General features: G+C 44.2%; 1 pseudogene; it reads right to left on the reverse strand.

Annotated features, from left to right (window-relative positions):
* Nucleotides 1-310: 310 nt before the first annotated feature.
* On the reverse strand, nucleotides 311-1,982 carry LOC124017066 (annotated as a pseudogene).
* Between the last annotated feature and the right edge of the window lie 8,542 nt (nucleotides 1,983-10,524).

A 10,524-nucleotide genomic window follows, 5' to 3' on the forward strand; every position in this document is an offset into this window, starting at 1 on the left:
CACCCCCCTTAAAATATTTAGATGCACTATTGTAAAGTGGTTGTTCCACTGGATGTCATAAGGTGAATGCACCAATTTGTAAGTCGCTCTGGATAAGAGCGTCTGCTAAATGACTTAAATGTAATGTAAATGTAGATATAGGTCTGTAGCAGTTTGGGTCAAGAGTGTCCTCCCCCTTTGAAGAGGGGGATGACAGCAGCTGCTTTCCAATCTTTGGGACCAATCTTAGCCACTGTAACAGTACTCTTCCTGTGTTGTGTTCAATCAATCATCGACACGAGCTCCAACTTGTAGCACCAGTAATGGAGCTTTATTCTGATAGAAACAGCACAAAATTGCACGTCATGCAATGCACAGCTCACCATCCAACTCTGCCCTCACACAAGCTGGTTTGGTGCTTGTTCACTACATGTCTCAACCATGCATCGTTTGGCGACCCTAATCACATTACGTCACTAACCTCACCTGCCATTCCACTCCTATCCATTGGCTCATTCTTGTTAACATTGTGAGAGACAGACTGATAACTGGCAGTGTTGTCGTCAATGTCATCGTGTTTCAGATCAATTGGGTTATTATCATCTGGGAATGTCTCTCCCCTGAATATACTCTGGATTGTCTTGGGGCACCACACAAACTCATGTTTGGGCTCATAGTGTGCGTAGGCATACTTAACTAAATTCCTGCGCTCTTGCTTATCAATGACAGCGAAGATGAAGTAGTTGAGGGCACTTTCCTTCACATTGTACAGCTTGTCTTTGACAAGAGTCTGCTCTAGGAAGAAGCGGACCAGTGGGGCCTGGTAGTGGGTGAACCCCAGAGTGCCCAGGCACTTCAGGATGCGGGTGATGCGCAGGTTGTTGTGTGTGTTTCTGCCATGAACAAAAACACAAGAACAACAAACATACAAGGGTACTGTTAACCTCAAAAGCACTTATTCTCAGATGTTTAATTTGAAAGCTGAAATCTTAGCTATTATGTATTGCAATCACTATATAATAATAACAGTTAAATGACCAAAGGAAGACATTTCTAACCTTTCCAGGTTGTCAAATCTCTCACGCCAGTTATTCGCAAGTTTCACTTCCCCTGTTATGTCATTTGACAGCTCTATGCCGTAGAAGTCCAGCATGAGCTTGTAGGATGCAACCAGCCTCTGCTTTGCTGTGCCATCTTCAAGGAAATTCTGAAGACGCGGATTGTCATTCAGAACGATTATGAAAACATTTCCATTTGTCTCTAAGTCAATAGATAATGTATGACATATGTAAATGCAGTATGCAGAGAACACTTTCCTTGCTCAAAGAAACTACTAGAAGTACCTCAATTTCCTTCTTGGTGAGTTCCTTGGCTTGATAATTCATTCCTGGTTGTTAAAGTGGGAACAACCTAAATAAAATGTTTGTGTATTAAACAAATATTTTAAACAATTTAACTTAGAAATGTAAAGGAAACTGACCATTGGATGTATGAGTGAACTTCTTCCAGTTTTGAATATTTCCTGTGCCATTTATTGTGAAAGTCCTCAATGAAGACACCTAATCAGAGCAAAGTTTACAGTTAAACATGTCCATGTCTTGTCAAATTGAAACTGCGCTGAAAGAAACAGTCAATAGTTTACCATCAGGGGAGGAGGGTATTTGTCCACGGTAGAACTGTAAATTAGGCATTTCATCCTGGGGGGGAAAGTAATGCAAATTCAGAAATGAGGATATTTCAGAGAGCTGTATTAAAACAGTACAATAATCTCAGAGGAATTGGCCAGTAAAATTATGACTCAAATCATCCCGCTTTTCCATGTACTACATAAAGAGATGAGTACTTGCTTACTTGTTGTTGCCCGCCAAAGTACAAATTTGATTCTTGCCCCTGTGGAAACATGAACAAAGGTCTAAAGACTATGTACAAACTATTGACTGATTGATAGTCAGCAGCAGCAACATACTATGATTGAGGTGGATATATTTTATAGCATAAAGTGTGTAAGATTGTGTGAAGAGAATAACTTACTGGATAATGATGCCTGTACATTTGCATATCTCTTGCTGCACTTCTGAACATGTTAAACTTGTTTGACTGAAAACACATTCACTCCATGAGTTCACAAAATGGCAAATATGCCACGACTTCCACCGAAGTCGGTTCCTCTCCTTGTTTGGCGGCGTAACAAAGCCTACCATCAGTAACACACTACGCCGCCAGGGACTCAAATCCTGCAGTGCCAGACGTGTCCCCCTGCTTAAGCCAGTACATGTCCAGGCCCGTCTGAAGTTTGCTAGAGAGCATTTGGATGATCCAGAAGAAGATTGGGAGAATGTCATATGGTCAGATGAAACCAAAATATAACTTTTTGGTAAAAACTCAACTCGTCGTGTTTGGAGGACAAAGAATGCTGAGTTGCATCCAAAGAACACCATACCTACTGTGAAGCATGGGGGTGGAAACATCATGCTTTGGGGCTGTTTTTCTGCAAAGGGACCAGGACGACTGATCCGTGTAAAGGAAAGAATTAATGGAGCCATGTATCGTGAGATTTTGAGTGAAAACCTCCTTCCATCAGCAAGGGCATTGAAGGTGAAACGTGGCTGGGTCTTTCAGCATGACAATGATCCCAAACACACCGCCCGGGCAACGAAGGAGTGGCTTCGTAAGAAGCATTTCAAGGTTCTGGAGTGGCCTAGCCAGCCTAGCAAGTCCGTGTTACCCAGCAACAGCCCCAAAGCATCACTGCTCTAGAGTTGATCTCCATGGAGGAATGGGCCAAAATACCAGCAACAGTGTGTGAAAACCTCGTGAAGACGTACAGAAAACGTTTGACCCCTGTCATTGCCAACAAAGGGTATATAACAAAGTATTGAGATAAACTTTTGTTATTGACCAAATACTTATTTTCCACCATAATTTGCAAATACATTTGATTAAAAATCCTACAATGTGATTTTCTGGATTTTTTTCAGTCATTTTGTCTGTTGTAGTTTAAGTGTACCTATGATGAAAATTACAGGCCTCTCTCATCTTTTTAAGTGGGAGAACTTGCACAATTGGTGGCTGACTAAATACCTTTTTGCCCCACTGTATCTAAGTATTCAAATCCCTGAGTCAATTCATGTTAGAATCACCTTTGGCAGCAATTACAGCTGTGTCTTTCTGGGTACGTAAGAGCTTTGCACACCTGGATTGAACAATATTTGCACAATATTCTTTAAAAATGATTCAAGCGCTGTCATGTTGATCATTGCTAAACAGACATTTTCAAGTCTTGCCATAGATTTTCAAGATGATTTAAATCAAAACTGTTACTAGTCCACTCAACAACATTCAATGTCTCAGGAAAATTAAATGTTGTCTTGGTAAGCAAATCCAGTGTATATTTGGCCATGTATTTTAAGTTATTGTCCCGCTGAAAGATTAATTTGTCTCCCAGTGTCTATTGGAAAGCAGACCATGTTTTCCTGTAGGATTTTGCCTGTGCTGAGCTCTATTCCGTTTCTCATTCTAAAACTCCCTAGTCCTAGCCGATGTCAAGCATACCCATAACATGATGCAGCCACCACCATGCTTGAAAATATGAAGAGTGATGTGTTGTGTTGGATTTATAAAAAAACTTTGTATTCAGAATTTAAAGTAAATTTCATCCCTGCTAGCTAGCTTCTAAAGAGTGGCTATAGTGGCTAACGGCCCTGCCATGAAGCTAGCACCAGTTCGACGCGGGCCAGACGCATCTCCCGGCTAGTAAACAGAATTACTACAGCTAAAATACCTCTTTCGCCATCTGGCCCGGACCCTTTGTTGACACAGCACCCCGCTGTACCACCACGACTGGTCCGCCGACGTAACTCCATCCGCTGTACCCTCCACCGGCCTTTGCCGGACGACGGCGCAAACGTTTCTACTTACGCCGGCCTGCTAACTTAAAACGCTGTGTCTCCAGCGTAGTAACGACTACCCCGCGGCTTCCCTGTTCCATCTATTGCTGTTCACTGGACCCTATGATCACTTGGCTACATAGCTGATAACTGCTGGACAGTTCACTAATCACTCAATTTTGTTTATTTTTTGTTTATCTGTCGGCCCCAGCCTTGAACTCAGGCCCTGTATGTAGTTAACCAACCCTCTCTGCCCATATTCATTGCCAATTTACCTGTTGTTGTCTTAGCCGTTGTTGTCTTAGCTAGCTCTCCCAATCAACACCTGTGATTGCTTTATGCCTCGCTTTATGTCTCTCTCAAATGTCAATATGCCTTGTACACTGCTTAGGATAGTTATAGTTGAGTTTACTGTTTTAGTGTACTGCGGAGCCCCTAGTCCCACTCAACATGCCTCAGATACCTCCTTTGTCCCACCTCCCACACATGCGGTGACCTCAACCAGCATAACAAGCCCGTCCAGGGGTGCAACCTCTCTTATCACTTGGGGCCTTTGTTTACCTCCACTGTACCCGCACACCACCATACCCCTGTCTGTACATTATGCCCTGAATCTATTCTACCACACCCAGAAATCTGCTCCTGTCCCCAACGCACTAGACGACCAGTTTTGATAGCCTTTAGCCGTGCCCTCATCCTACTCCTCCTCTGTTCCTCGGGTGATGTGGAGGTTAACCCAGGCCATTCTGTGTACATCTGGCCCTTCTTTGGACACTGTGTCCCCAGGCACTATTCTTGACTTCTGTAACCAAAAAAGCCTTTTCATGCAAGTTAACATCAGAAGCCTTCTCCCTAAGTTTGTTTTACTCACTGCTTTAGCACACTCCGCCAACCCTGATGTCCTTGCCATGTCTGAATCCTGGCTTAGGAAGGCCATCAAAAATTCTGAGATTTCCATACCCAACTACAACATTTTCCATCAAGATAGAACTGACAAAGGGGGAGGAGTTAGCCTGCAGCGTTCTGTCATACTTTCCAGGTCTGTGCCCAAACAGTTCGAGCTTCTAATTTAAAAAAATAATCTCTCCAGAAATACGCTTCTAGATGTTGCAGCCTGTTATAGACCCCCTCAGCTCCCAGCTGTGCCCTGGACACCATATGTGAATTGATTGCCCCCCATCTATCTTCAGAGTACGTTCTGTTAGGTGACCTAAACTAGGATACGCTTAACAGCCGGGCAGTCCTACAATCTAAGCTAGATGCCCTCAATCTCACACAAATTATCAAAGAACCCACCAGGTACAACCCTAAATCCGTCAACATGGGCACCCTCATAGATATTATCCTGACCAACTCGCCATACAAATACACCTCTGTTGTTTTCAATCAGGATCTTAGCAATCACTGCCTCACTGCCCGCATCCGTAATGGGTCCGTGGTCAAATGACCACCCCTCATCACTGTCAAACGCTCCCTAAAACACTTCTGCGAGCAGACCTTTCTAATTGACCTGGCCCAGGTATCCTGGAAGGATATTGACTTCATCCCATAAGTCGAGGATGCCTGGTCATTCTTTAAAAGTAATTTCCTCACCATGTTAAATAAGCATGCCCCTTTAAAAAAATGTAGGCCTCCCGGGCACTGCACTGCAGCGCTAGCTGTGCCACCAGAGACTCTGGGTTTGCGCCCAGGCTCTGTTGCAACCGGCCGCGACCGGGAGGTCCATGGGGCGTGGCCCAATTGGCCTAGCGTCTTCCGGGTTAGGGAGGGTTTGGCCGGTAGGGATATCCTTGTCTCATCACGCACCAGCAACTCCTGTGGCGGGCCGGGCGCAGTGCACGCTAACCAAGGTCGCCAGGTGCACAGTGTTTCCTCCACACATTGGTGTGGTTGTATGCGCGTTATGTTAAGAAGCAGTGCGGCTTGGTTGGGTTGTGTTTCGGAGGACGCATGACTTTAGACCTTCGTCTCTCCTGAGCCCGTACGGGAGTTGTAGCGGTGAGACAAGATAGTAGCCACTAACAATTGGATACCACGACATTGGGGAGAAAAATGGGGTATTTTTTTCATGTAGAACTAAGAACAGATATAGCCCTTGGTTCACTCCAGACATGACTGCCCTCGACCAGCACAAAATCATACTGTGGCAGACTGCACTAGCATCGAATAGTCCCAGCGATATGCAACTTTTCAAGGAAGTCAGGAACCAATACACGCAGTCAGTCAGAAAAGCAGAGGCTAGCTTTTTCAAACAGAAATCTGCATTTTGTAGCTCTGACTCCCAAAGGTTTTGGGACACTGTAAAGTCCATGGAGAATAAGAGCACCTCCTCCCAGCTGCCCACTGCACTGAGGCTAGGAAACACTGTCACCACCAATAAATCCACGATAATCAAGAATTTCAATAAGCATTTCTCCTTCACCCAAATCCAGATAGCAGATGTTCTGAAAGAGCTGCAAAACCTGGATTCATACAAATCAGCAGGGCTAGACAATCTGGACCCTCTCTTTCTAAAATTATCCGCCGCCACTGTTGCAACCCCTTTTTACCAGTCTGTTCAACCTCTTTTTTTGTATCGTCCAAGATCTCTAAATATTGGAAAGCTGCCGCTGTCCTCCCCTTCTTGTTATAGACCTATATCCATCCTGCCCTGCCTTTCTAAAGTCTTCGAAAGCCAAGTTAATAAACAGATCACTGACCATTTCGAATCCCACGTACCTACTCTGCTGTGCAATCCGGTTTTCGAGCTGGTCATGGGCACACCTCAGCCACGCTCAAGGTACTGAATGATATCATAACCGCCATCGATAAAAGACAGTACTGTGCAGCCGTTTTCATCGACCTGGCCAAGATTTTTGACTCTGTCATTCACCGTATTCTTATCGCCAGACTCAACAGCCTTGGTTTCTCAAATAACTGCCTTGCCTGGTTCACCAACTACTTCTCAGACAGAATTCAGTGTGTCAAATCGGATGGCCTGTTGTCCGGACCTCTGGCAATCTCTATGGGGATAGCACAGGTTTCAATTCTCGGGCCGACTCTTTTCTCTGTATATATCAACGATGTCGCTCTTGCTGCGGGTGATTCCCTGATCCACCTCTACGCAGACAATACCATTCTGTGTACATCTGACCCTTCTTAGGACACTGTTAACTAACCTCCAAACGATCTTCAATGCCATACAACACTCCTTCCGTGGCCTCCAACTGCTCTTAAATGCTAGTAAAACCAAATGTATGCTTTTCAACCCTTCGCTGCCCGCACCAGCCCGCCCGACTAGTCTCACTACTCTGGAAGGTTCTGACTTAGGTATTTGTAATGGTCTACATATTCTAAGTGTCTGGCTAGACTGTAGACTCTCCTTCCAGACTCATATTAAACATTGCAATCCAAAATTAAATTTAGAATTGTCTTCCTGTTTCGCAACAAAGCCTCCTTCACTCACACCTCCAAACACACCCTCGAAAAACTGACTATGCTACCGATCCTCGACTTCGGCGATGTCATTTACAAAATATCTTCCAATACTCTACTCAGCAAACTGGATGCAGTCTGTCACAGTGCCATCCATTTTGTCACCAAAGCCCCAGACCCCCCCCCACTGCGACCTGTGTGCTGTAGTCGGCTGGCCCTCGCTACATATTCATCGCCAGACACACTGGCTCCAGGTCATCTATAAGCCTATGCTAGCTAAAGCTCCGCCTTATCTCAGCTCACTGGTCACGAAAACAACACCCACCCGTAGCACGCGCTCCAGCAGGTATATCTCACTGGTCATCCCCAAAGCCAACACCTCGTTTGGCTGCCTTTCCTTCCAGTTCTCTGCCGCCAATGACTGGAACGAATTACATAAATCGCTGAAGCTGGAGACTTATATTTCCCTCACTAACTTTAAACATCAGCTATCTGAGCAGCTAACCGATCGCTGCAGCTGCACATAGCCCATCTGTAAATAACCCACCCAATCTACCTACCTCATCCCCATATTGTTTTTATTTACTTTCTGCTCTTTTGCACACCAGTATTTCTACTTGCACTTCACCATCTGCTCATCTATTACTCCAGTGTTAATTTGCTAAATTGTAATTACTTCGCTACTATGTCCTATTTATTGCCTTACCTCCTCACACCATTTGCACACACTGTATATAGATGTTATTTTTTTCTATTGTGTTATTGACTGTACGCTTGCTTATTCCATGTGTAACTCTGTGTTGTTTGTGTCGCACTGCTTTGCTTTATCTTGGCCAGGTCGCAGTTGTAAATGAGAACATGTTCTCATCTAGCTTACCTGGTTAAATAAAGGTGAAATATATTTTTTTAAAGTTCGCCTGGGAGAAGAAGGGGAAGGAAATGACGAAGAGACAGGAAACTCAGTGGGGATAAATGGGCCAGAAATGGTGGAAGAGGAGGAACAGGAAGCGCAGAGCGAGGGTCTGGAAAATCTAATGTCAATGCGATTTTTCCTCCTATGTTAACACAGTAAAGGGGACGTTTTTGTACTGCTCAGCTGGAAGGCACCACACTACAGAACGCCAAACAGAATGTCAAGGTAATAGATGGTGTACCTGCAAATCCTGCTAATGTACTCACCTTTCCCCATGTTTCTCATGGGAAAAAATCTGTTATACCAGGTCACGAAGTCCAATGACTTCACAGTGGAGCAGCTGTTGGTTCCAACCCCGTTTCCCGTTTCGGCGGACAGTGCTGAACCTGGCCCATAGCCACATGATGGGAGGACATTTATGGAGAGAAGAAAAACAGGAATGGGTGTTACAATGCTTCTTCTGGCCGGGGGTGTATGCGGATGTGATATGGTATTTCCAAGGGTGTCCTGACTGTCAGAGAACCTCACCCCTTCCTGATTTACGAAATCCCTTATTCCCGTTGCAAGTGATAGACAAACCATTCGATAGAATTGCTATGGATTTAATTGGACCATTACCACGGTCTGCAAAATGTTTTCAACATATACTGGTTGTAGTGGATTATGCCACCAGGTATCCCGAGGCTATTCCCCTGCATAGTGCCTTCACCAAGAGCATCGCGAGAAAGCTGCTACAGATGCTCTCCAAGGTAGGTTTACCCTAGAGCTGCCACTTTCAAGGAGCGGGACACTAATCCAGATGCTTATAAGAAATCACGCTATGGCCTCAGATGAACCATCAAACAGGCAAAGCGTCAATACAAGACTAAGACTGAATCTTACTACACCGGCTCTGATGCTCGTCAGATGTGGCAGGGCTTGAAAACTATTACGAGCTACAAAGGGAAACCCAGCCATGAGCTGCCCAGTGACGCGAGCCTACCAGACGAGCTAAATGTCTTTTATGCTAACTTCAAGACAAGCAACACTGAAGCATGCATGAGAGCACCAGCTATTCTGGGCGACTGTGATCACGCTCTCCGTAGCCAATGTGAGCAAGACCTTTAACCTCTTTGGGGTTGGCGGGGCGCTTGCGTCCCACATGGCCAATATCCAGGGAAAATGCAGAGAGCGACAAATTTCTATAAAAATCTAACTTTGATTAAATTACACATGCAAGATAGCAAATTAAAGCTACACTCGTTCTGAATCCAGCCAACGTGTCAGATTTCAAAAAGGCTTTTCGGCAAAAGCATAAGATGCTATTATCTAATGATAGCACAACAGTAAACAATGAGAGTAGTATATTTCAACTCTGCAGGTGCGACACAAAACGCAATAAAATATAAAACATGCCTTACCTTTGACAAGCTTCTTTTGTTGGCACTCCTATATGTCCCATAAACATCACAAATGGTGCTTTTTATTCTATTAATTCCGTCGATATATATCCAAAATGTCCATTTATTTGGCGAGTTTGATCCAGAAAAACACCACTTCCAACTTACGCAACGTCGCTCTCAAAAGTTACCTGTAAACATTTCAACTACTTTTGTAATACAACTTTAGGTATTTCTAAACGTATATAATCGATCAAATTGAAGACGGGATGATCTGTGTTCAATACAGGAGCAAAACAAACTGATGCTACTTTTCTGGTTACGCGCCTCTATCAAAAGGTACACATGAAGTGACGTTCGTTCTGAGCTATGGTACTTCTTCATTACACAAAGGAAAAACCTCAACCAATTTCTACAAACTGGTGACATCCAGTGGAAACGGTAGAAACTGCAGGAAATTTTATTAGAATTCTGGATTCCTCATGAAAACATTGAAAAGACCGTGACTCAAAAAAAAGTCTGAATGGTTTGTCCTCGGGGTTTCGCCTGCTAAATAAGTTATGTTATACTCACAGACATGATTCAAACAGTTTTAGAAACTTCAGAGTGTTTTCTATCCAATACTAATAATAATATGCATATATTAGGATCTGGGACAGAGTAGGAGGCAGTTAAGTTTGGGCACACTATTTATCCAAAAGTGAAAATGCTGCCCCCTACCCCAAACAGGTTAAGCAGGTCAACATTCACAAGGTTGTGGGGCCAGACTGATTACCAGGATGTGTACTCAAAGCAAGTGTGGGAGGACCAACTGGCAAGTGTCTTCACTGACATTTTCAACCTCTCCCTGGCCGAGTGTGTAATACCTACATGTTTCAAACAGACCATAGTCCTTGTGGTCAAGAAAGCAAAGGTAACCTGCCTAAATGATTACCGCCCCGTAGCACTTACA

This window comes from Oncorhynchus gorbuscha, linkage group LG03 (assembly GCF_021184085.1).
Source record: "Oncorhynchus gorbuscha isolate QuinsamMale2020 ecotype Even-year linkage group LG03, OgorEven_v1.0, whole genome shotgun sequence".
NCBI classification, from domain to species: domain Eukaryota; kingdom Metazoa; phylum Chordata; class Actinopteri; order Salmoniformes; family Salmonidae; genus Oncorhynchus; species Oncorhynchus gorbuscha.